Raw genomic sequence first — 26,686 nt, forward strand, 5'->3', positions numbered from 1 at the left:
GTAATGTTTTCCAGTTGCATCCACTTTCTTTGCAAATGAAAGGATTTCATATTTTTTAGCACCATGTAATATTCGATACTGTATATATACCATAAATTCTTTATCCAGCCCTCAGTTGATAGACATCTGAGTTGATTCCGTATCTTAGCTATTGTAAATTGTGCTAAGATGAACATGGGGATACAGATAGCTCTTTCATATTCTGACTTAATTTCCTTTGGATAAATTCCCAGGAGTGGGATGGCTGGGTCATATGGTAGGTCCATATTCAGCTTTCTAAAAAATCTCCATATTTTCCTCTACAGTGGTTGTACCAGTGTTGTACCAACAGTGACCTAGGGTACCCTTCTCTTTACATCATCACCAGCATTTGTTGTTTGTTGACTTTTGTATGAGGGCCATTCTAATGCAGGTGAGGTAGAACCTCATTGAGCTTTTGATTTGCATTTCCCTGATGACTAGCCATCCAGAGCATTTTTTCATGTGTCTATTGCTCATTTGAATTTCCTTTCTTGAAAAATGTTTGTTCATGTCCTTTGCCCATTTCATGACTAGGCTTTTTGTTTTGTGGTTCTTTAGTTACTTAATCTCCTTATAGATTCTGGCAGTTAATCTTTTGTCAGTTTCATAGTTTCCAAATATTTTCTCCTACTCTGTTGATTGCTTCTTCACTTTGCTGAGTGTTTCTTTTGCAGTGCAGAAGCTTATCAGTTTGATGCAATCCAACTTGGTATTCTGGCTTTGACTGCCCATGCTACTGGGGTCTTTTCCAAGAAATCTTTCCCTATGCCAATGTCTTGTAGGGTTTCCCCAATATTTTCTAATAATTTGATGGTATCACGTCATAGACTTAGCTCTATAATCAATTTTGAGTGGATTTTGGTGTAAGATGTAAGGTAGAGGTCTTGTTTCATGCTTCCACATGTGAATATCCAGTTTTCCCAGCACTATTTGTTAAAGAGACTGTCTTGGTTCCAGGTGTTGATTTTTGCTGCTTTGTCAAATTAAGTTGATTATAGATGTGTGGATTAATTGCTGGGGTTTCTATTATATTCTGTTCAATTGGTCTACATGTCTGTTTTTGTGCCAGTGCCAGGTTGTGTTGATTATAACTACCCTGTATTATGTCTTGAGTTATGGTATTGTGATGCCACCAGCTTTGTTTTTATTGTTTAAAATTGTTTTAGCTATTTGGGGGTCTATTGTGTTTCAATATAAATTTTAGCATATTTTTTCTATATCTGAGAAGAATATTGTTGGTATTTTGATTGGGATTGCATTGAATCTATAATTGCTTTCAGTATTATGGACATTGTGAAGATGATGATTTTTCCAATGCATGAACTAGGGAGATTTTTCACTTTTTTATGTTTTCTTCTATTTCTTTCCTTAATGTTTTGTAATTTTCTTCGTAGAGATATTTTTGACATCCTTGGTTAAGTTTATTCGAAGATACTTGAATTTTTTTGTAACTATTATGAAAGGGATTGATCTTAGAAGATGTTTCTAAGATGTGGCATGTCTATATATACAAAGGCTGGTGATTTTTGTTTGTTGACTTTATAACCTGCTGTTTTACCAAATTCTTTCATGAGTTCCAAAGTCTCTTCATGGGATCTTTTGTGTTCCCTATATATAGAATTATGTCATCACCAAATAGGGATATTTGACTTCTTTCTTCCCTATTTATATCTCTTTGAATTCTATTTCTTGCCTGATGGTTCTGGCTAAAACTTCCAAGACTATATTAAATGGCAATGGTAAGAGTGGGCTTCCTTATCTGGTTCCAGATCTTAATGGGAATGCCTCCAATTTTTCCCCATTCAGTAAGATTCTGGTTGTGGGTTTGTTATAAATTGCTTTGATTATGTTGAGGACTGTTCCTTCTATACCAAGTTTGCTTGTAAAAGGGCATTGAATTTTGTCAAAAGTTTTCTCTCCATCTATTGAGATAAAGATGTGGTTTTGGTCTTGAGTTTGTTAATGTGGTTTATCAGATTCATTGATTTTCAAATGTTGAACTATCCCTGCATACTAGGGACACATCCCTCCTGGTCCAGGTGAATATTTCTGATGTGGTTTTTTTGTTGTTCTTTTTATTTTTTGATAGGCAGAGTTAGACAGTGACAGAGACAGAGAGAAAGGTCTTCCTTCTGTTGGTTCACCCCTCAAATGGCCGCTATGGCCAGCGCGCTGCGCCATCCGAAGCCAGGAACCAGGTGCCTCCTCCTGGTCTCCCATGCAGGTGCAGGGCCCAAGAGCTTGGGCCATCCTCCACTGTCTTCCCGGGCCACAGCAGAGAGCTGGACTGGAAGAGGAGCAACCAGGACAGAATCTGGTGCCCCAACCGGAATGAGAACCCGGGGTACCGGTGCCACAGGCCGAGGATTAGCCTAGTGAGCCGTGGCACCGGCCCTGAAGTGTTGTTGGATTGGATTGGCTAGCATTTTGTTGAGGAATTTTGCATCTATGTTTCTTGGGGATGTTGTTTTTAGTTCTCATGCCTTTTTCTGGCTTATATATTAAGATGATACAAACTTCATAGAAATAGTTTTGGAGAATTTCCTCTTTTTATATTATTTTGAATAGTTTGAGAAGGATTGAGATTAGGTCTTCTTTAAATTTCTGGTAGAATTCAATGGTGAAGCCATTGAGACCAGGGATTTTCTTTGTTGGAAGGGCCTTTATTCAGTCTCCATCTTGGTTATGGTCTGTTTAGGTGTTCTGTATCTTCATGATTCAAGTTAGGTAGGTTGTATGTGTCAAGGAATCTATCCATTTCTTCTAGGTTTCCCAGTGTGTTGGCAAAGAGTTTTTTGTAGTAAATCCTGATGATTCTAACTGTTTTCCTTTTTCACCTCTGATTTTGTTGGTTTGGGTCTTCTCTATCTCTCTCTCTCTCTTTTTTTTTTTTTTGATCAGTTGGGCCAATGGTATTTATTTTGTTTATTTTTTCAAAATCAAGGTCTTCATTTTATTGATCTTTTGTATTTTTTGTTTCAATTTTGTTTACTTCTTTATTAATTTTAATTATTTCTTTTTCTCCTAGTTAATTTTTTCCTTCCTAATTGGGGTTTGGTTTGTTGATTTTTTAGGTCCTTTATATGCATTGACAGCTCATTTATTTGGTGATTTTCCAGTTTCTTGATGCAGGCACTAATTGCTATAAACTTCCTTCTTAACACTGCTTTTGCTGTATTCCGTAAGTTTTGATATGATATATTGTTATCTCCATTTGTTTCTAGAAATTTTTTATTTCTCTTTTGATTCCTTTTATGACCCACTGTTCATTTAGGAGCATATTGTTCAGTATCCTAGTATTTGCATATGTTGTTGAGATTTTTCAATTGTTGGTTTCAAGCTTCAATTCATTATAATCAGATAAGGTCCATGGTGTGATTTTGGTTTTTTGAATTTCCTGAGGCTTGCTGTATGGCCTACTATGTGGTCTATCTTAGAGAATGTTCTGTGCTCCACTGAAAAGAATGTGTACTTTGCCATTGTGTGGTGAAAAGTTCTGTAGATATCAGTTATGCCATTTGGTCCATAATCTTGATTTAGCTCTGTTGTTTCTTTGTTGATTTTCTGTCTGGTTGACCTATGCAGTGATGAAAGTGAGGTGTTCAAGTCCCCTTTTAGTATTGTATTGGAGTCTATGTCTCCCTTTAGATCCATTAATAGTTATTTTAGGTAGTCAGGCACCCAGTATTTGGATGCATATACATTTATTACTGTCACATCTTCCTGTTGTATTGATACCTTGATCATTATATAGTTTCTTTCTTTGTCTCTTCTAACAGTTTTTTTGTTAAAGTCTATTTTGTCTGATATTAGCATGGCTACATCTTCCCTTGGGCTTTCCCTTGGAAAATGAAGACTTAAACTTGGACAGAGACAGAGACTAAAGATTGTGCATTCATTTTGAAGTCTAGTTGATGAGTTTGCTAAAACCTATGTGTTTTATGAGTGTGAGACCCTCAGGAATTTCAGAGGCCAACTTTGCTATTTTTATCCCCTTTTTTTCATTATGTCTGAGACTCATAAGGCAGAGTTTCATCACAGACAATCAATCTATGGAAATAGTCTGGAGAAATGAGGCTTAGCAGAAGATGTAATGAAAGAGAAAGAGGTGAACAATAATAAGCCGTGAATTGCAACAGGGCTTTGGAGGTCCATCTTCACTGTGTGATGTTTGTGTGAAATATGAAAGACTGCCATGCAAGGCTCTTAAAATTCTGGAGCAAGTTATTTTGTTTTGATTTGTTACTCAAGATCAGTAATATGGCCCTATAGCTAATACAAAAAGGAAATGACAAAACTGACAAAACATGAACTTTGTACTGTGTTTTATAATCCTCCAGTGCTTATATATGGCAACAAAGAACAAAAAAAGCAAGTTTGCCTAACCAAAAATTAGAAAAATCTATAAAAACCATCATCATAATAGCAAAACTGCTGACATAACAGACATAATTTTCTAGTTTGTTTTTATAATCTCTTCATTATATAATCTGCTATGTAATGTTGAGATAGGATGCCTAGGAGAGGACGAGAGGCCTAGGATAGGAATGGGGTTAAAGGGAGGTACAATTTCATTTCTCTTGAGGACTATACATGAGAAAATCCAATGTCTACATCCAGAGTGGCTGCCAAAATGGCATTTTCCAACAGGCTTTCTTATCACACAGGGTTAGTCCCTTTGCTTTAAAGAGTTCAATTGTTGACAGTCCTAAAGTTGATGAATCAGTTTAATAAAGTATATTATCTTGCAATGGATAATGTGACTCTCACTTTACCACAGTATTCATGGGAAAATCAGGAAAAAGCTTTCTTGTTAATTGATTTAGCATGTTAAATTAATAAACTAATAGCTTGAATAAAGACAAAGAGCAGTAGGTTCTCTGTTAAATTCATAATTATTCAGGGGTCATCAACTTCTGGTGACTATGTCCACGTCCTTCAGACTCAAACTCTTTTCTTCATTGCTGGGAGATAAATGTTGCTCCCTTCTGGCTCTTTGGGCTTTCATAACTATCTTCAGAAGTTCTCAAATGTAGGTTCACAGAAAAGGGACCAAGATGGCTGCACAAGAATACACTAAAGATACACTTCATGGAACCACCCCAGATGCACAGAATCAAAATCTCCAAATATGGAGACCTGTAACCTTTATTTCTTCATAATCTATCCAGGACACTCTGATAAGAGCTTCACTTTGGTCTCCTCTCTAGTGGATCAAATCCAACTACAAATTCATAGCTTTTTAGAGTAGTGTACCAATTAATTGGATAGCTAAGTCATCGTCCCCTGCCATTGGTTTTAAGAAAAGCTATGTCGCCGGCGCCGCGGCTCACTAGGCTAATCCTCCGCCTAGCGGCGCCGGCACACCGGGTTCTAGTCCCGGTCGGGGCGCCGGATTCTGTCCCGGTTGCCCCTCTTCCAGGCCAGCCCTCTGCTGTGGCCCGGGAGTGCAGTGGAGGATGGCCCAGGTGCTTGGGCCCTGCACCCCATGGGAGACCAGGAAAAGCACCTGGCTCCTGGCTCCTGCCATCGGATCGGTGCGGTGCGCCGGCCGCAGCGCGCCGGCCGCGGCGGCCATTGGAGGGTGAACCAACGGCAAAGGAAGACCTTTCTCTCTGTCTCTCTCTCTCACTGTCCACTCTGCCTGTCAAAAAAAAAAAAAAAAAAAAAAAAAAAAAGAAAAGCTATGTCAGTACTTTAAAATGTTTGTGGAATAATGGAATTAAAAGCAGAGTTTCTTGATTAAAAATTTTAGAAATCTGTATATGGTTTTCTTTTTTTTTTAATGTTATTTTTTTCTTGCCAGGCAGAGACAGTGAGAGAGAGAGACAGAGAGAGAGTTATAGACAGTGAGAGACAGACAAAGAGAAAGGTTTTCCTTCCGTTGGTTCACTCCCTTAATGGCCACTATGGCCAGCACTGTGCTGATCCAAAGCCAGGAGCCGGGTACTTCCTCCTGGTCTCCCATGCAGGTACAGGGACCCAAGCACTTGGGCCATCCTCCACTGCTTTCCCGGGCCACAGCAGAGAGCTAGACAGGAAGAGGAGCAACTGGGACCGAATCTGGCACCCCATCTGGGGCTAGAACCCTGGGGTATATGGTTTTTCATGATGTACACATTTTTCATGAACTTTTTAAGACCCCTAGTTTGCATGTATTTCAAAATATTTACAGTAAAATAAACATTTTTAATTTAAAACTTACATGAACATTTTGAGGGACTCTCATATTGATAATTTCTATATAGCCACTCATGTAAGTTTTCTTATTTCCCAATAAAATATAGGAAGTAACATTGCTTCTGGGTAGATTTTAACAGTTTGACCACAGAAGTATTTTCTTAACTAGTTATGGGAATTATTAGTTTTCTACAACAGTATTAATAATGCACCTGTTGCTCTTCTAATTAAAAATGGTCATAAATACATTTTTCAAGCTTTTAGAGTTTTTATGAAGAGACTAAAATTTCCCTTTTGTAAAACAAGGCAAACCAATTTTGTGAAACTTGACAAAATTTCTATAACCCCTTCTTTAGATAATAAAATAATGTAGGATATTAATAATATTTTATTATACATCAGTATACCTTTTGGTATGTATTATACATTAGAACTACACCATTCAATTTATTATTTTAGAACTTCTGTGAGGTTTGTGTCAGTTAAGAGTGCCAATCTTTATGAAAATTTTGAAGACATTAATATACAATGCATGTTACATTTCATAGACTAAGTTTCTTATATGATTCATTATTTATAAGAAGGAAATATAGAATATATCAATAACAAAGTGATAGAGACATTTATACTTGTATTAGGATGGAAGAAGAAAATCTCTTTGAGATTTTATTACTCAGAATTATAGAAATTCTCAAAAGAAAGCTCCTTATAATTTAGAAGTAGCACAAGAGTTAGATGACATGTGCATTAATCCTATAAATATTTTCCAAAGTGAATCCTATGGGATCATCCTGCAGGACAGTCTTTCAAAAAATGATCTTATGGTAGAGTACATTTTTCTTCTCTTGTTTGGAGATTAATTTTGCACATTAGCAAATTAAGGGATCTGAAAATGTCTACAATAAATACCTGCTTAACTCAGCATGTGTTCCCATGCAATGTTTATAAACTTCTGAGTACAAGGAACACACACCAGGACACACTAATGTTTGGGGAACAAAATAATGGTTGCTAAGCATTAATAATCTTTAAGGAGTGGGAATGTGGAGGACAAATTTCTAATGGAATGATTGGAAAAGACAAACTGTCTTATTCATAAGTGTCTTTCTGCACTATCAGATAACAGTAATATAATATATTAATGAGTATGAATTACAAAATGATAAAGTTAATTTTGTATTAGCTGATCTTTATATATAACTATTTTATGGAATTACATTCACTTCTATGTATATAGAAATATATATTTTATGAAATGGAGCATTATGTAACATAATGCTTGATTTTTGCTTACATATGAATTTACAAATTAGAAAACAATCCTTTGATGAGCCACAGGTCCAGATAATCGTATTGTAATGTGACCACTGTAGCTATGCCCCCTCTTCCTATGTATAGCAATACAAACAGATCATGTGAGTTTTTCCTTTAGATAGATCCTCTTGCAGCAAGATTGAGCAGAAAGTACACAGTACCCATATATACCTGACACCACACATTCATAACTTCCTCCACCATCAACATCCCCAACCAGAATACTGCATTTCTTACAGCCAATGGGCATATACTGCTAGGTGTTTAGCAACCAAAGTGCAAATGGTTAATTGTTGATCCACAATTTATGGGTTTTCATAAAGGTAGAGTGACAGGTATTTAGTGTTATATTGTCATACAGAATAATTTCACTTCTCTAAAAATTTTCAGTGGTCTGCCAATTATCCCTTCTTTACCCTGACCTGTGGAAACCACTGTTCTTTTTACTGTCTCCATGCTTTTGCTTTTCCAGTATATTATGTAGTTAGAGCTATAGAGTATGCAGACTTTTCAGACCAGCTTCCTTGATTTAGTAATATATACATTTCAGTTTCCTCCATATCTTTTCATGGCTTGATAGCTTATTTTTAACACTGAATAGTATTCTATTCCCTGTATGTACCATAGTTTATGAAGTCATTCATCTACTGAAAGACATCTTGGTTTCTTAGCTGACTACATTTTAACCTTGTTATAATAAGTTAAAGGGAACAGAAAAATTAATAAGATTAGGTTACTAAGAACATTTATATTTTTTTTACTTCTTTTCCACCAGATTTTTATCAAGACACAAAATAAGTAATCAAGTAATCATAAGGTTCACGTGAATAAGGTCAGTTAGAGCTATGTATGTAACAAAGCAAAAGGTGGCATAAACATGCACACATACAAATGTTATCAGTGCTAAGACACAAGTAATGAATTTATGCAATGCATTTTTAATCCTTAAGTTATCACAACAGATTTTGTTTTTATTTTTCAATCCTGCTTCTGTCTTCCTTGCTTCTAATGAGAAACATCAAAATGACTAAGGAGTAGTCCTCATGACAGTTTTTGTATCTGAGAGTGATCAAAGTCAGGTTAATCTTTTCTTATGTATTATAAATAAATAAAATTATAGGACAAAAAAAGCAAAGATTTGAGTTCCTATATATGACTCATAACCATTCCACATCAAGTTTAAAATTATTTAATAAAAATAGGCTAAATTTCTGTTTCTGTAATATTATGTCTGTTTCTATAAATAATAGCCATCATATTTGGAACTTGCATACAATTTTATGGTACTTCTTTCAGGCAAATTTTCATGTCTCAAATCTGAGTCAGTTTTATCAGACTTACACTAAGTCCATTTTTTACAAATACTTTCCCATGCACAAGTAAAATATAAACTCTCCAAATAATCATTGAAACTGAAAGAATTGGGGCTGGTGCTGTGGTATAGAAGGTAAAGCCACTGCCTGTAATGCTGGAATCCCATATGGGGACAAATTCGAGTCCCAGCTACTCCAGTTTCAATCCAGCTCCCTGCTATGGCCTGGGAAAGCAGTAGAAGATGGCTCAATTCCTTGGGTCCCTGCACCTGCATGGGAGACTGGAAGAAGCTCCTTGCTCCTGGCTTTGAATGGGCACAGCTCTGGCTGTTGCAGCCAATTGGAGAGTGAACCAGCAGATGGAAGACCACTCTCTCTCTCTCTGCCTCTCCTTCTCTGTAACTCTGACTTTCAAATAAATAAATAAATATTTTAAAAAATTAAGAAAGAAACTGAAAGAATCTGCTAGCAGGAGTATGCAAAAATATCTACAACAAAAATTTGTTTAAGATGTATTTTATTTATTTGAAAGACAGAGTTCCAGAGAGAAGTAGAGACATCTGCTGGTTCACTCCCTAGATGGCAGCAACAGCCAGAACTGCACAGATCCGAGGCCAGGAGCCAGGAGCCTCTTCCGGGTCTCCCACTCAGTTGCAGAGGCCCAAGGACTTGGACCATCTTCCATTGCTATCCCAGGCCATAGCAGAGAGCTGCATCAGAAGAGCAGCAACCAGGACTAGAACCATTGCCCAAATGGGATGCCAGCACTTCAGGCTAGGGCTTTAACCCGCTGCACCACCACGCCAGCCCTCACAACAAAATAATCTTTTTAACTTTGTCCTCTCATTCCAAACCACCAACACAGGAAACATCACTGAGATAGTGTCTTTTCTAGTTTTAATAAAAATATGTTGAAGAATTGAGTGGAAGATTTTCTTTTTCTCCCTTTGTATTTGTATTTCTGAAAAAAAAAAAAAGAAAGCTTAAGCAAGAGTGATATTTTGAGGGCTACTTGCATAGTGAGACTATTTATATAGGCTATCTTGGGCTATTCTCTCAAGGGAAGCTTAATTAGAGAGAGATTTACTAAAGGAAATTGAAATCTTTTTATAACTTCCCTGTTTACATCACTCTCCTAACCATTTCTTCCAGTGAGATGGAAAGGGACTAGAACTACTTGGGTAAAAACTTAGATGTCTAATGGAAAATAATTTGGGGTGATGGATTAATTATATTATATAATAATTATTCCTGGTGAATATAAGGAAAATAGAACACACATTAGAAATAGCCATCATCACTTTCTCATGTAATCTAGCTTCAATTATTTGTCTCTTCATTAGCTTTCACATTTGCTTTCATTCTAAATTTATGAAATACCACATTTTCTCCTTCATTTTATCAGTAGATTTAGTCACAATATAAAGTGATAACTCTATTAGTCAATTTTGCTTTACTACAATGAAATATTGGGGGCTGCTAACTAGATAAGATGAAAAGACTTTACTTAGTTCAGTCAACTGCATCAGCTCAGATCTCATGAAGAATGCAGCAAATGGCAGATTCAACGGCAGGAGTGCAGGTGGAATAGATGTGCATGCATTGAACCAGCAGAAGAGAGAAGATAGAACCAAACACAGATGTTAATAACAATTTTCTTGAGCAAAATTACAAGGAGTCATTAAGAACTACCTTCTGAGGCCATGCCTCTGAGGACCTACAAACCCCTACCAGGCTATACATTCTAGATCCACCTTTGCTAATAGCAAAACCTTAACCATGTTTTTCTTTTTTTAACTATAAAATGTACTTTTTCTGGGACATATATGTGAGAGTTAACAGTTCTTTTATACCAGTCCAAGTAATTTGGGGAGGGGGCATTTTCACTAAGATCTACTTAAAGAATATAGCAGTAGGTTAGCAGGTAAACAAGGTTGAACACCAGTATGTAACACAGGATTCAGCCCAAGAAATAGAAAATTCAAGTAAAGATCCAGGCAGATAGCCAAATAAATGCAATAGCAAGAAGTTTTCATCTTACATATCTATGCCTGTTAATTGATAGAATAACCTTGGACTGTATTGAAAAATGTGAGATTACAGACAAGTTGAGGGTAATACAGTACTATGATTAGTTAACAATCACTCTCATGAATATGAGAGGTGAAAACTTTAACGAAATATTACAAGTGTTTAAGATGCCTTACTTGAACAAGGGGAGAATATGTGATGGAGATAAAGAAATTTCCAGTTTTCTATTCAGTGAGCTTTGTGCCTAAAACTAAAGTCATGCAGGGGCTCTACTTGATTGCACATCATTACACCTGAGAAGTCATAGACTCACTTGAGTCTTTTTGTTCTTTCACACTGCTCTTTAAAACTACATATTTGTATATTGGAATATTGGAAGTAATTTCTGAACAGATAATAGTTCTCCACTAATTCATTGAAGAGGGATCAAGTCAAGGAAATTAAGAATAAAAGCTGTAATAGTCATGAAAGTGAGTTCAAATTGAGGTACAGCTGAAAATAATAACTAAAATTTACTTTAGGAATTCTATATTGTTATGTGAGATTCTTTCAATGCTAAAGGCTCCGTTGGTATATTTCCATTACTAATCACTAATAATGGCAATATAATACCACAACTATGATTAAAAACTGGGGGCTGAACACAAACATTTGATGTTTTAAAAGCACGGGAAAATAGAAAATCTTGATAATGACTAGGATGTCAATTAATTAGATCATCACAGAAGGTAAAATATGCCATATTCCTAGAGTGATAACCACAACCAGAGGAGCCATTATCAAATATGAGCAGGTAACTTAGAGATTAGATCTGGATAAATGATATTCCAGAGCATATAAAGGACAGAAGTAGCAGCTTCTGCAATCTCTCAAGTTACCTGACACTCTGAACAAAGATCAACTATCTTGGACAGTGGTGGGTTAGAATGGTTAACATCTCCAGAATTCATGGCAGGTAGTCTTTTTAAGATTGTGGAAATATTATAATAGACAACTTAAATACTTTGATGCAAGTGTTTCTTTGGGTCTTCTATCACATGTCATCTTAGAGAATGACTCTTTAGCTCTTTCTGATGCAATAATCACACAGTGGCTAACAGTTTTATTTCTTAAGTCAGACAATCCTTGTGTCAAATACAAATTCTGTCAGGAAGTATCTGACTGAGCATCAGTTAAGAGGCTTTCTAAGTCTGAGTCTTACATGAAATGAGGATTAAGTATACATACCAACTAGATGTAAGGGTTAAACATGTTTACAGGGTGGCCAAAATAGTACTTGCCAAACAGTATGTTCCCAAGTTAAATAATATATTTTGAAATTGAAAAGAATATCTTCAAGAGCTCTGAATTTTCAATTTTTAATTATAAACATTTATATATCTACTAATCACATGAATTGGCTATTGTTGGGTTTGGCCTAAGCAATAAGACTTGATGTGAATGAGTTTTTGACTCATCACAATAATTCAAGAGCAAATCATATTTTCATGCATTATCTGACTTTTCTGGGAGGTAGTATCTCAAAAATTAAAGGTGACTTTGATGGGAAGAGTTCCCTTTGTCACTGTGGCTCCAGAGTCAATTTTGTAAAAGTAGACATGTGTTTGGGGCTACCGAGTCCTTACTTGAATGGAAACATCCTAAATTCCAGGTCCTATTTTAGGATTGGTCTAGATCAGGGTAACACAATAATAAAGACTTTGAAAGCTGGAAAAGAGTTGCTACCTACAGAAATTAGAAACATTTCTCCCCAATTAAAGTGGATATAGAGAAGGGAGAGTAAGTAAAATTTTAAATGATTTTCGATTAATCATGATGAAGCTTGAAATCCTAGAGTTCATGCTTACCTTTTTGTCATACACATTGCTCATTTTAGGAGGCCTAAATATGCTCAGAAAAATGTTCATCTCACTGTGTTTCACATCAGTAGCATTTCACATCAAGGAATACAACCTAAACCTTGCATCAAAATGTTTATACCTCTATTACAGCATTCCCAAAACCTTGAAGACTACCAGCAGTGAATTCTAGTCATACCAACCACTCCAATGTGTCATTTCCTATGATAGTTGGATTTTTTTAAGATTGATTTATTTATTTGAAAGTCAGAGAAAGGGAGGGACAAAGAAAAGGAGAGAGTGAGAGAATTTTCCATGTACTGGTTTACTCCCCAGATGGCCACAATGGCTAGGGATGGCCCAGGCCACAGGCAGGAGCCAGGAGCTTCCTGGGTCTTCCACATGTGTAGCAGGGGCCCAAGCACTTGGACCATCCTCTGCTGCTTTCTCAGGCCATTAACAGGAAGCTGGATCAGAAGTGGAGCAGCCAGTACATAAACCAGTGCCCATATGGGAAGCCAGTGTCATAGGCAGCAGGTTTACCCGCCATGCTACAATGCCAGTCCCAGACAGTTGGATCTTATCACAGTGCTAGGTAACTTGAGAATCTATTGCCAATCTATCTGTCCATTACATGTTCCAGGAATATCATTCTTTCAGATCCAATCTCCAAGCTACCGCAATCAAATTAACATGACTGACCAGGTGGTAGTTGGAAACCTATGAATACACCATATTTTATATCTTCTAGATAACCCAACAAGCTGTCGTTTTATTTATCATTAATTCCTTCCACCAAGTTCTAACAAGGAAAAAAAATCCTGAAGGCAAATGTTTTACATTCTTTCATGAGCTTTAGCCATTAACTCAAAATAATATCCAAAACCATTAGGGGTCAGGTTATGGTGAATTGCTCTTCTGAGACAAATAACCTCTAAAACATGGAACATGAAGTAAAAAAAAAGTCTAGCATGACTCTTCTGGGACCTTCAGTGCAAGAAGTTCACTTAGGTTTACTGATGGGAAAAATAAAAAGCCTAAGTCCAAACCCAAATTAGAGAGTAATAATTCAGCTATAATTTAATGGATGGAAATCTGAAGAGAGACAGGAGTTTCAAAACCAGGGCATGGTAAAGGAGGAAGTTGTTAACTTGGTTGGGCAGTTTGATTCCTGCATTTCATAAATCATTAAATGGATGAGAGTTTTATCCTTTTGTATCATAACATAGTCAGGAAATATAGCTTTAATTTAAATGATTAGGTTCTTAGGAATTATGCATTCCTTCATACAATCATTTGAAATATTCCTATAATGAGAAGACTTAACACCGTATCTAAGTTGACTAGTCAATTTCTGCAACATAAAGATTAGTGTGAATGTCAAAACAAGACTCCCACTTTTGCAAATGTTCTCCTTTTCTGCAAAGCCTTTATGATTCCTTTTCATTCATGAAAAATTTTAATTGTATAAAATAGTTTCCATTAGTACTGTTATAGAAATACAACTAGCAATAAACAAAATGTAAAATATCACAAGATATGTGAGTAAACCACAAGGTTGTGAATTTCATGCCACATCATCATTCTTGATGATGAACTCGTTAATTTTTGTCATTTAAGTTTGTTCTGTTATTGATATAATTTTACAATACGGAGCATAGTTGTACTATGACAAGAGTAAGCAGTGGAGCAGAAAAAAATTGCCAGTTTCAAGGAGGATCAGTACTAATGACAAGTACAGATTCAACATGTAAAAAGCTACTCCATTTATTAAAAATTTATTTTTTTAACTTTTATTTAATGGATATAAATTTCCAAAGTACAGCTTATGGATTACAATGGCTTCCCCCCCCATAACGTCCCTCCCACCCGCAACCCTCCCCTTTCCCACTCCCTCTCCCCTTCCATTCACATCAAGATTCATTTTTGATTCTCTTTATATACAGAAGATCAGTTTAGCATACATTAAGTAAAGAGTTCAAGAGTTTGCTCCCACACAGAAACATAAAGTGAAAAATACTGTTTGAGGGCCGGCGCCACAGCTCACTAGGCTAATCCTCCGCCTTGCGGCGCCAGCACACCGGGTTCTAGTCCCAGTCGGGGCACCGGATCCTGTCCCGGTTGCCCCTCTTCCAGGCAAGCTCTCTGCTGTGGCCAGGGAGTGCAGTGGAGGATGGCCCAGGTGCTTGGGCCCTGCACCCCATGGGAGACCAGGAGAAGTACCTGGCTCCTGCCTTCGGATCAGCGTGGTGCACCAGCCGCGGCGGCCATTGGAGGGTGAACCAACAGCAAAGGAAGACCTTTCTCTCTGTCTCTCTCTCTCACTGTCCACTCTCCCTGTCAAAAAATAATAAAAAAAAGGAAAAATACTGTTTGAGTACTAGTTATAGCATTAAATCTCAATGTACAGCACACTAAGGCCAAAGATCCTACATGAGGAGTAAGTGCACAGTGACTCCTGTTGTTGACTTAACAAATTGACACTCTTGTTTATGGCCTCAGTAATCACCCCAGGCTCTTGTCATGAGCTGCCAAGGCTATGGAAGCCCCCTGAGTTCACCGACTGCACTTAAGAGTAATTGTGTATTGATTACAGTATTCAACCAAAAGTATTAAGTAGAACAAACAAAAAAAAATACTAAGAGGGATAACATATTAAATTGTTCATCAACAGTCAGGGTGAGGGCTGATCAAGTCACCGTTTCTCATAGTGTTCATTCCACTTATTAAAAATTTATTTTTGTAATTTGAGATACAGAAAGATAGAGGAAAGAAGAGAGAGTGAGGGAAGGAAGGAGGGAGGGAGGGAGGAAGAGAGGTACAGAGGGAAGAAAGAAGGAAGGAAAGAAGGATAGAAGGGAGGAACTCAGTCACTCCAGTATGGGATGTGAGTGTCTTACCACAAGGACAAATGTTGGCCCAAGTGCTCTACATTAATTCAAGAAGAGAGAGAAAAAACTACATAAGATTTATTACTAGTCTAATAAACTATAACTTTAATACTGAATAAAGCTGCAAACACAATGGGTCTACCAGATTGGCTTAAATAACAAAATCAATTCTCTCAGACAGATGCAAATTCCCCTTTTGCTATTACAGAAGGATAATGGAAAGCTCCAAAGTATTGTTCACAGCTAACATTGAGCCATCAGAGGAAGTTCTTTGTTGAAGGTTCAAACAAGATAAAATATTAGAAGCATTCAAAGGCATTTTATCTTTGAAACATCATTCTTCAGAACAAAAGTCATTGAGTTCCTGAAATATCCTTCAGCAGGAAATTGTAACAGAATTTGAAATACATATTAAAATGCTTTAAAGCATAATCTAGCATCCACCACCATGAGAGTTATGACTAGTAAAAACAACTAGAGATTTTTTTGAAAATTTTTATGCAAAAATAATTTTAATAATTAGAATTGTATTTTCATATTTAGGGAAACTCAATGGGAACAGTGGACAGGAAATATCTGGCTTAGAAGTTCCCAATTTGGGGAAATAAAGTGATCAGCTGTTTTTTAAAAAAGGATTGGACATCAATTTCTGTGATAGCTGATATCCATTGAATAGCAGAAGGCAAGCAAACTGTGAAAGGAGAAAAGCAGCAGTGAAGGAAATGACTATGAATATGCATTTTTTCAAGCTTTAATGACGTTCAAAACACTTGAGGCTTATGATAAGACACAGTTTATGATTTAATAGGTGATATGAATAAGATTCTGTATTTCTATTATTCTTTCAGGTGTGGCTGATGCTGTTGATCCGGGGAACACTCCTGGAATAACAGTTACAAAGAGAGAAAGGTAAATTCACATCATAAAAAGGAGCTTCGACTTCTGTAAGTCCCTCTTAATCTGAAGTTTTCTACATCAATGTTTTTATTATTTATTTTTAATTGATAATTATTGTGTATATTTATCAGATGCACTTATATTTCTGACATATTTATGCAGTGTGGAATGATAATATGAAAGTAATTAGCATGAAATCATTTCAAATATTTGTACATTCTTTGTGATAATAATATTTAGAATCTCCTTTTAGATGTTTTTGTATCTTTACATATGATACTTTTATGTTGATGTAATCTCAATACAAAGAGAATAGAATCAATGTAGTACACAGATACAATTCTAAGAATATAATGATATTCTCATCCTCCCTCCCTATCCCCTATAGTCACCTTACTGTGCAATAAAACACCAGAGTTTATTTCTCTTACCTCACTCTAACTTTGCCATGTTTACTCAACATTTTACTTTTCCCCACACATTATCCCTCCACGCCCAGCATCTGGTATACACCATTCTAATATTTACTTCTATGAAGTCGGCCTTTTGGGGATTCCACATACATATGGTGCTTATCTCCATGTGCCTGACTTACTTCATTCACCATCCTGTAGGTTCATCTATGTTGTGGCAAATGACAAAATTTCCTGTGTTTTTTAAGGCTTAATAGTGTGTGTGTGTGTGTGTGTGTGTATTATTGCATCTGTTTGTAAATCCTATCATATGTTAATAGACATTTGAGTTATTTCCTTGTCTTGGTTACTGTGAATAATGTTATGAACAGGGAAATGAAGGCATCTTTTCAACATATTGATGTAATTTCCTTTGGGTATATACTAATATTTTTCAGCTTTTCATCCTCTAACAGAATATCTGACACAGGCTATTTATAAAGAAAAGAGGTTTATTTAGCTTACAGTTTGGGAGGCTCAAAATCCATAAGGCATAGAACAGACACGGTGGTGAGGGCCACTCATTGGCTTCATTATTTCATGGCATGGATAGTAAAGATGGAGTAGATATGTGAGCAAGCAAGTGATCACATCTCAAACCATGAGCAGAGAAGCTGGGTGGGTCCTGGTTTGCTCCTTTTATAACAGCCTGCTCTGGAGGATTCAAGAAGTCACAGGAGAACTTCCTGGTAACAGGAATGACTTAAAGACCTCCCAACAGGCCTCACCCCTTAAATTTTCTACCACCTCCCAATACCACTATCCTAGAGACCAAACATCTAAGGTCATGAAGCTTTAGGAGTACACAAGTAAACTATATCTAAACCACAGCTATATACAGTTGTACAATTTCTGAATCATGTGCTAATTCTATTTTCAGTCTTTAGATAACTCCATTTTTTTTCAGAATGGCTATAGAAGTTTATAATACTATCATCAACAGTATATAAGATTTCCTTGTTCTCTACTCCTTGCCACCACTTGTTATGTTTTGTCTTTTTGATAGTAGTGAGTATAACAGGTGTGGTGATAAATCACTAGGATTTTAACTACATTTGCCTGATGACCAGGGATGTTGAAAATGTTTTCAAATATTTTTGTCCATTTGTGTATTTTCTGTGAAATGTCTACTCAAGTTCATTGTCCAAAAATACAATTCCATTTATAATAGCAGTAAAAATATAAAATACTTAGAAACAAATTTACCTGGGTGGTAAAAGATCTCTTCAATAAAAATTATCAAATATTGATCAATGAAGTTTAAAATGACACAAATGGAAAGAGAATCTGTATTCATGTACTATAATTATATATAAATAAAGAAATAATAAATGAAGACAGAGTATTTAGCCTAGTAGTTAATATGCCTACATCCCACATCAGAATGCCTGGGTCCAGTTTCTAGCTTGAATTCCAGCTCTTGACTTGAGCTTCCTGCTTGTATAGACCCTGGAAAGCAGAAGTCATAGCTTAAAATTGAGTTCCTGTTTCCCACTTGGGAGACAAGGATTGCCATTCCAGCTCCAGGTTGCAGACCCTACCTGGCCCACTCCAGGTCTTGTATACATTTTGGAACTGAACCAAGGGACCAATGGTTTGGGATCGCTTTCTCACTGCCTCCCAAATAAATAAGTAGATAATCATACAACTCAATCAACAGATTCAATACTCACTATACTCACTACCAAAATTGAAATGCCATTCTTCATGGTAACAGGAAAAGTAATTCTAAAATTTGTACGGATCCAGAATAAAAACCCAAATAGCCAAAATATTGACCAAAAAGAAAAATTTTTGAGGCATCAAACTACTGGATTTCAATCTATGTTACAAAGCTGTGGTGATCAAAACAACGTGATATTGGCAATCCAATTTCACCAATGGAATAGGACTAGAACCAACAAATTTAGGCTCAGTTGATTTTCAAAAAAATACCAAGGATATACATTGGAGAAATGATTCCTTTTGAAAAATAATATTGAGAAAACTGGATATCCATATATAGAAGATTGGAAATCGACCCTTATTACACCCCTAATATAAGAATCAAATCAAAAATTGAGTGAACTTAAACAAGGTGTAAAACTACAAAACCATCAGAAGAAGGCATAGAGAAAAACTCCATGATTATGATTTAGACAGATATTTCTTGGGCATGATTCCAAAAGCACAAGTAATGAAAACAAAATAGATGTGAGTTACATCAAATTCAAATGCTTTTACATAGTAAGGGAAACAATAAAGTAATGAGATAATCCTGGGATTAGGAGGAAATATCTGCAAGTAACACATCAGAAAAGGGACGAAAGAAAATATAAGGCAATCAATTTAGAAGACACTTCAATGGTTTTAAAACTTGGTTGCAACTTAAAGAGTTTACACAACTCCTGCTGCACAGATCACATCCAAAATTAATTGAGAATAATCTTGAGTTGTAAAACTTTGGAATAAATAGTGGTTGTTGAAACTTCCAGATGATTTCAATGTGCACCAAGATTGGGAAGCACTGCCTTAGGTTTAATTTCAACAGCTTAAAAGCAAAATATACACCCAGCTCCTCTTAACTTCAACTCAGTGACCAAGTCCTTACACAGCTGTCATGATGATACAAACATCAGCACAGAAAATTAAGAGAAACCCTCCGTCTGTTTTGATTTTATCCCACTGGGGTTCCTTATGTAACTTTGTGGTGACTTTTCAGCATGGAGTTCATACACATTCATTCATCATTGTACTCAGGTGGATGCATATTGTTCTTACCCCTTTTTTCTCATAGTGTTGGGGAAATAACAAAACAGCATTCTAAACACAAACTACCATTAAATGACACATGACATAGTGACTGGTAATCTATAATGAATCCCTTCTCCAGTTTCATATTGAATGTAGAAACAGCTTCTTTCATCCTTATTTTAAAAAGGCAACACTTAATCTAACATCCAAAGGAAAGCAAAATAAAAGCAGCCTCAGCAAAGGAAAACTAAATTACTCTATAATTGTGATACCAGTTGGTCAATATCTTGATCTGCAAATAATTTAAGGCTATGGAAATTTTCATTAGTTAGGCAACAGTTTTCCACACTGCTGAGCATTATTGCAATCAGAACCAATTATAGACTTGAAATATTTTATATACTCATACATGTTTCTCTACTAATGTGCATGATAATTAAAAAGAGAAGATATTCTTATCCAGTAGTGTCTATACCATAAATTTCTAAATGTTTACATACAATGGCAACATGAAATTACTTCTTTCAAAATTCAGCCTAGTAGTGATCAGACTAAAGAAAATGGTCCCACTTAAATATGTGATATCCTATTTCTATCAAAAACAAAATTTCATTAATCTCTTCATTTCTTCATCCAATATCCCTTTATTAAATGTATTGATTAAAATATTTACTGTATCAAGCAAGTATGCTTCATTCCAGGCATAAAGTAGCTAGCAAAACCTGCAATGGACAAAGACATTTGTAAAAAAAATTACAGTATAAAATATAAAAATCATAAAATTGCAGCTGTGACAAATCCTTTAAAGGAAACAAGCAAACAAAAAAAGCTAGGGACATCAATGATAGGAAACTGTAACAGGCAATTTAACCTATTCATGGAGGTCAATGAAGATCTGCCAGACATAGCAACATTTGAGTAGCAAAAAAGGATGGTCCATTTTAATTTGACAGAAGGGAAGAAAAGCATTCCAAGTAGTAAGAACAGCAGAGACAATGATATAGGACAGAAGGAAGCACGGCAGGTAGGAAGGATGGAATGGGGCCAATGGGATTCTAGCTATAGCAGGGAGAGAAAGGAGATGGTGTTCTAGAGTGTTCAAGGTAACACTGTCTGCATCTTGGATTTAGGGGTACTTATCAAGATGAATATGGGCACTTTGATGAAGGAAATCAAACATAGAATTCAATGAAAGAAGTAAAATGCCATGCCTATATAAAAGTATATAGTAATTGTAGTGTTCTCCAATTCACAGCTCTCCTTTCTCAGACTTTTATATTAATATGTACATTAGATTGTAGTTGGTAAAGTTAAAAATTATCCTAGTAATCAGACTAACATAATTTCTTAAAGAATTATTCATTTGAAGTCATTTACAGAGAGAAAGAGATGGAGAAAATATCTTCCATCTGCTGATTCACTCCAAGTAGCCACAATGACCAGGGCAGAACCAGGCTGAAGCCAGGATCCAAGAGCTTCTTCTGGGTCTTTCATGTGGACAGCAGGAGCCCAAGTACTGGGGCCATCCTCCACTGCTTTTCCTAGGCCATTAGCAGGAAGCTGGATCAAAGTAGAGTGACCAGGCATGAACTGGCGCTCATATGAAATGCTGGCATTGCAGGCAGTGGCTTTACCCACTAGGCCACCATGCCAACCCCAAGACTAGAACATTTTAAAAAATATAGTACCTGTATGTTCCATATTTTCCTATTAATTTTGAGATATTTTACATTCTATGATACCCTTCTATAGATAGATATGATGACAATATTGGTAAACCCTGTGAATCAAGTAGCACAACAGGTTTGCATATGCCTAAATATATGAGTATATAAACATAAGTGGAGAACTTAGGAGACAATTTTAGAGCAAAGAAATATTTAGTTCCAAGATTGGAAAACTATAACCTATGAGATTTCTGTGAAAGTTCTAGAATAGGTACTTGCCTAGAATAACTTATCTAGAACACTATGCACAGATTCTCTCATAAAGCAAGAAGCAATCTATCACAAAAGATAGAGTATTGATGGAGAAATTTGTTTATACACTCCCCTGATGGGTTTCTATCAAATATCTTTGCTTTGCATGGTGAGAAAACAGCTACTTTAAAGCTGATAATATGTACATTAGCCAATAGCTATTAAGGTCATGGAGAAATCATCTTGAAAGTCAAAGATATGTATGTTTTCTTTGTGAAAAGAGGAGAGGGGAGTCAGATAAGCTGTATAGCTATTTTGATTATTTGGTGATAAAGGAAAATTTTCTTCAGGATGAACATTCAAAACAATCAGGAGCCAAATTATTCTGCATAATAATGAAAGTGTGACTTCATTGTGATTGTCTTGTGTCCTTGTAGGGATTACTATGGGGGTTAATTGAGAGCTAGAAGTGGAGTGGGTGAAAGGATTTATTCCTTTGGGAAAAGCAGAGAGGAAAGATACTGAATTTGGGTAAAAGCACTTCTGTACAACTGAATGGGGCTCTCTGCTCTGAACTAATAGAGAATGAACTGACATCCAACAGGGAAGCATGGCCCAATATTAAGGAGAATTTTATGTGGGCAAAGGTAGCATTTGTTCCCTGAATATTTAAAAAGTTTACAGGTTGCCTCAGTAAAAAGAAAAATGAAGTGACAAGGGGCATTCCATTCAGAGAAGAATGTCCCATTGCTAAGTCAAATAGAACCCTGTTTGCAATGTGTTTTTTCTGTCAGTTCCATGATTCTCTACCTTATTCACAGCTCTCAATACATTGTTTTTGCTATTTATTGAATTTTCTTATGCACACATCTTATAAGTGTGCAGAGTGATGGATTCTCTCAAACTGACCATGTCAGTTGTAGCCAATACCCAGGTCAGAAAACAAAACATTACTCTTTCTGTTTTTTCCTTATTTGACTACTTAGATTTTTGTTGAACGTCACTATTTGGTCCTAGCCATACTTGTAGGGCTTAGATAAGGGGTTAATGCCTTCCATTGGAGTGAAGTCTAGAGACAGCTATAAGGTTCTGGAGGAGCTGGTGAGAGAACAGCACCAGAGCCACAGCATGGAAGCTTGCTGCCAGGTATAGAGAATTGGTCAATAAATTTATTTGGCAAATAGCAGCAAGAACTTAATTTTGGCATTGCAGATAAGATTTTTTAAATAGTTTTTTAAAAGATTTTATTTACTTGAGAGGTACAACAGATAGAGAGAGGGAGAGACAGAGAACAGAGTCCTCTATGTGCTGGTTCACTCCCCAAATGTCCACAACAACTGGAGCTGTGCCGATCCAAAGCCAGGAGCCAGGAGCCTCCTCCTGGTCTCCCATGCAGGTGCAGAGACCCAAGCACTTGGGCCATCTTCTACTGCTTTTCCAGGCCATAAGAAGAGAGCTGGATCAGAAAAGGAGCAGCCAAGACATGAACTGACACCCAAATGAGAGGCCAGAGCCGTAGGCAGATGCTTAGTTCACCATGCTACAGTGCCAGCCCCCAATTATGAGGTTTCTGCCATGATACTAAATGGATGCCTTTACTGAATTCCAATTAAAACTGGCCTTGCATTGCAATTTGTCAACCCCTCCCCACCTATAAAGCAAAAGTTATCTATGGAATATTGAGTGTTATGTCAAGAACATCAGAAATACTTCAGGAGGGGAGCCTGAACTTCACTCAACATTATTATGTGGACTCCTAATGGCAGGACAACTTGACACTTAAGGTTTCTATTTGCTCATTTCTATTCTCGGTCTAGTTTTTAACTTCCAAAATAATGCAATAGTCAGCATTAAGCTCTGGAAATGTCCAGAAGCAAGACAGACTATTTCTGTTATATTTAGCAACATCGCTTAAGGAAAGCACTCTGGATTTCACACAGTTTTCTAAATCTGAAATTCATTAAAAGCAAAGTTCTGCTCTAATAAAATAGTCCATGAACACTGAAATTTGTATAAATCTTGAGAGTTTCTATATTTGACAATTTAATGATCAGATAAAAGTCCATTCTGTTTTGAATTGAAAAGGAAAAGTCACACTAACAGCACAGATTTTCCACTTTTTGACATCGCTTTTTTTTTTTTTTCTATGCTTCCTCTCAGTTCTGTTTCTAGAACATTAATCTTGTTTTAGGACACGATGCAACAACCCGCATCATTCTGAACTCAATTTATTAGATTCTGTGGCCTTGGCCAAAGATATTCTAATCCTTATTCCAGAAATACCAATCGTGGGAGAAAACAAATGCAACTTCTACGAAGTCCCTGCTTAACAAAATGTGCTTAATCTAAAGACCTTGCTTTCTGTTATTCTTCCTGAAAATTATACAAACAGATGGAGAAATCTAAAAATCAATGCGATTTTGCAAAACTGTAATCATTAGACATTATGTGACATAATTTATCAAGTAACTACCATATTAATTTTTGTCTTCTTTATAACTGGAAAATTGCCTGTGTTTATTTTCTTTGTCCATAAAGCAGATTAGCATCAAGTTTTTCTTTCTCAAACCACTAAAAATCGTATGATCACCCCACCCAGTATGCTCATTTTCTCTTATCACATATACAAAACATTGTATCCTGTAGTGGTCTATTCTTCTCTTTAACCAACTGCCTATACCCTATTCTCAATAGCCTTTATGCAATAGCTTCCTATTGGCTATCTCACTCCTGTGATTACCTCCAACTACAGTCTGTGTGCCCCACAGCAGCTACAATGATGCCTTTAAAACACGGGCTGAATGTTGTTGTTAATCAGTCTTCATTCCCTCCTCGATTTCACCTCCAGTCATTTTCTTCTTTCCAGCCATACTGGCCACCTTGCTGCTCCTTAAATGTTTCACACTTCAGGAGTTTTTTCCTGCCTAAACCATTCCTTTCACATTTTCTGTTAGTGCTCTCATTCAGGTACCTGCTTCTTTCCCAGCAGTCCTATCACTCTTTCCTTCATGTTCCACCACGTTTATGTTTGTTACATGTTTGAATTATTTTTAAATCAACTAGAATATGCTCAATAGAAGGATGATTGGGATGGAGAGAAACAAAAAGAAGGCAGGGTGTGGGGAAATTGCCTTGTACTGATTCACGGGTGGAGAACATTCAGCCTGTGAGCTATATAAGGCCCGCAAATTCATTTGTTTTGGCCCTGCCAGGGCAACCACAGGCAGGACTGAAAATTCAATAAATCTATAGCCTGTTAATTTTTAAGTTGATAATTTAGCATGGCCTGCAAATGATACTAAAAATATCCAAATGGCCTTTGGCAGAAAAAAAGGTTCTCTGATGACAGCAGAATTTCTCTTCATTTGCAGCAGTAAATTGCATGAAAATGTTTTGATATGCCTCAAGTATAAAACAAATACTGGGAAAGGAAATAAGATAATTGTAATATGTGTAAATTTTTGTGCTCATTTTGATATTATCAATCAGTATTGAAATTTAGACGAAAGCAGATATTTCCAGTGACTTTGAGAGATAAATCACACATAGTAGAAATTTCTCTTATGTAATTTATGGTCAGTCATAAAAAAGGACCAGTTTTGTGCAGCAAGTTGAGCCACTGTTAGCAAAGCCAACATCCCATATTGGAGTGCTGGTTCAAGTCCCGGCTGCTTTGCTTTTATCCAAGAGAAATTAAAATAAATTCTCACATAAAACCTTGTACACTGGGCTGGCGCTGCAGCTCAGTAGGCTAATCCTCCGCCTGCGGCACCAGCACCCCGGATTCTAGTCCTGGTCGGGGCACTGGATTCTGTCCTGGTTGCTCCTCTTCCAGTCCAGATCTCTGCTGTGACCTGGGAGTGCAGTGGAGGATGGCCCAAGTCCTTGGGCCCTGCACCCGCATGGGAGACCAGGAGAAGCACCTGGCTCCTGGCTTCAGATCAGCGTGGTGCACCGGCTGTAGCACGCCGGCTACAGGGGCCATTGGGAGGTGAACCAACGGAAAAAAGGAAGACCTTTCTCTCTGTCTCCCTCTCTCTCTCACTGTCCACTCTGCCTGTCAAAAAATAAATAAATAAAATAAAACCTTGTACACTAATGTTCATAGTATCATTTTTCATAATAGCTAAAAATGGAGAAAAGATATCCATCAGTTGATGAATGGATAAATAAAATACAGTATATCCATACTGTGGAATATTATTCAGCGATAATAATTTGTACAATAAGTGTAAAACTAATTCTTTATTGTAAATTTATATACAGGGAACATATTTCATGTATTTCATATATACAGGGTTTTTTTTAATTTATTTTTATTTATTTGAAAGACAGAGTTACATTGAAAGGTAGAGACAGAGAGGTCTTCCATCCGCTGGCTCCCTTCCCAGATGTCCGCAGTGGCTGGAGCTGTGCCGATCCGAAGCCAGGGGCCAGGAGCTTCTTCCGGTCTCCCACATGGGTGGGTGCAGGGGCCCAAGGATTTGGGCCATCTTGTACTGTTTTCCCAGGCCATAGCAGAGAGCTAGATCAGCAAAGGAGTAGCTGGGACTAGAACCGGCTACTATATGGGATGCTGGTGCTTCAGGCCAGGGCGTTAACCCACTGTGCCACAGTACTGGCCCCCATATATACAGTTTTAAGAGCATAATAAATTCCTATCCTCCTTGTCCTTCCTTTCTTATTTTTAATTTCTGTGATGATATACTTTCAATTCACTTTATAAACACTTTTTACATTAAGACTTTGACTATAATGTAAATAAAAAATTTATCTCAAAACTAAAGAAATGGAGGGAGGAAGGGAATTGGTATTCTTAGAATTATATCTATGAACTACAATGAATGTATTCATTTTGCATTGAAAACACATTAACATGAGAACTGATGAACAAAGAAACATACTAAGTGAAAGAAACCAATCATAAGACTACAAAGTATATTATTCCACTTATATGAAGTATTTAAAACAGAAAATAAAATTTAGTGATTACCCAGGGTACTGGGAAACTGGGAGGTCAGAGAGCAGGTAAGGGACACAGAACGTTTTCATAGGATAATGAAATACTTTAAAATTGGTTGTGGAGATGAATGCATA

The 26,686-nt window shown here is 36.6% G+C and overlaps 1 long non-coding RNA gene across 3 annotated transcripts in view; it reads left to right on the forward strand.

The window, feature by feature from the left end:
- LOC127488665 (uncharacterized) overlaps window positions 1-26,686 on the forward strand; it is a 56,411-nt gene that overhangs the window by 8,358 nt on the left and 21,367 nt on the right. For all 3 annotated transcript variants that reach the window (XR_011386633.1, XR_011386632.1, XR_007916428.2), the window contains exon 2: window positions 16,437-16,532. This is a non-coding gene — a long non-coding RNA (uncharacterized lncRNA). The remainder of the gene's footprint in view (window positions 1-16,436; window positions 16,533-26,686) is intronic.

Source organism: Oryctolagus cuniculus, chromosome 2, assembly GCF_964237555.1.
Source record: "Oryctolagus cuniculus chromosome 2, mOryCun1.1, whole genome shotgun sequence".
NCBI classification, from domain to species: Eukaryota; Metazoa; Chordata; class Mammalia; order Lagomorpha; family Leporidae; genus Oryctolagus; species Oryctolagus cuniculus.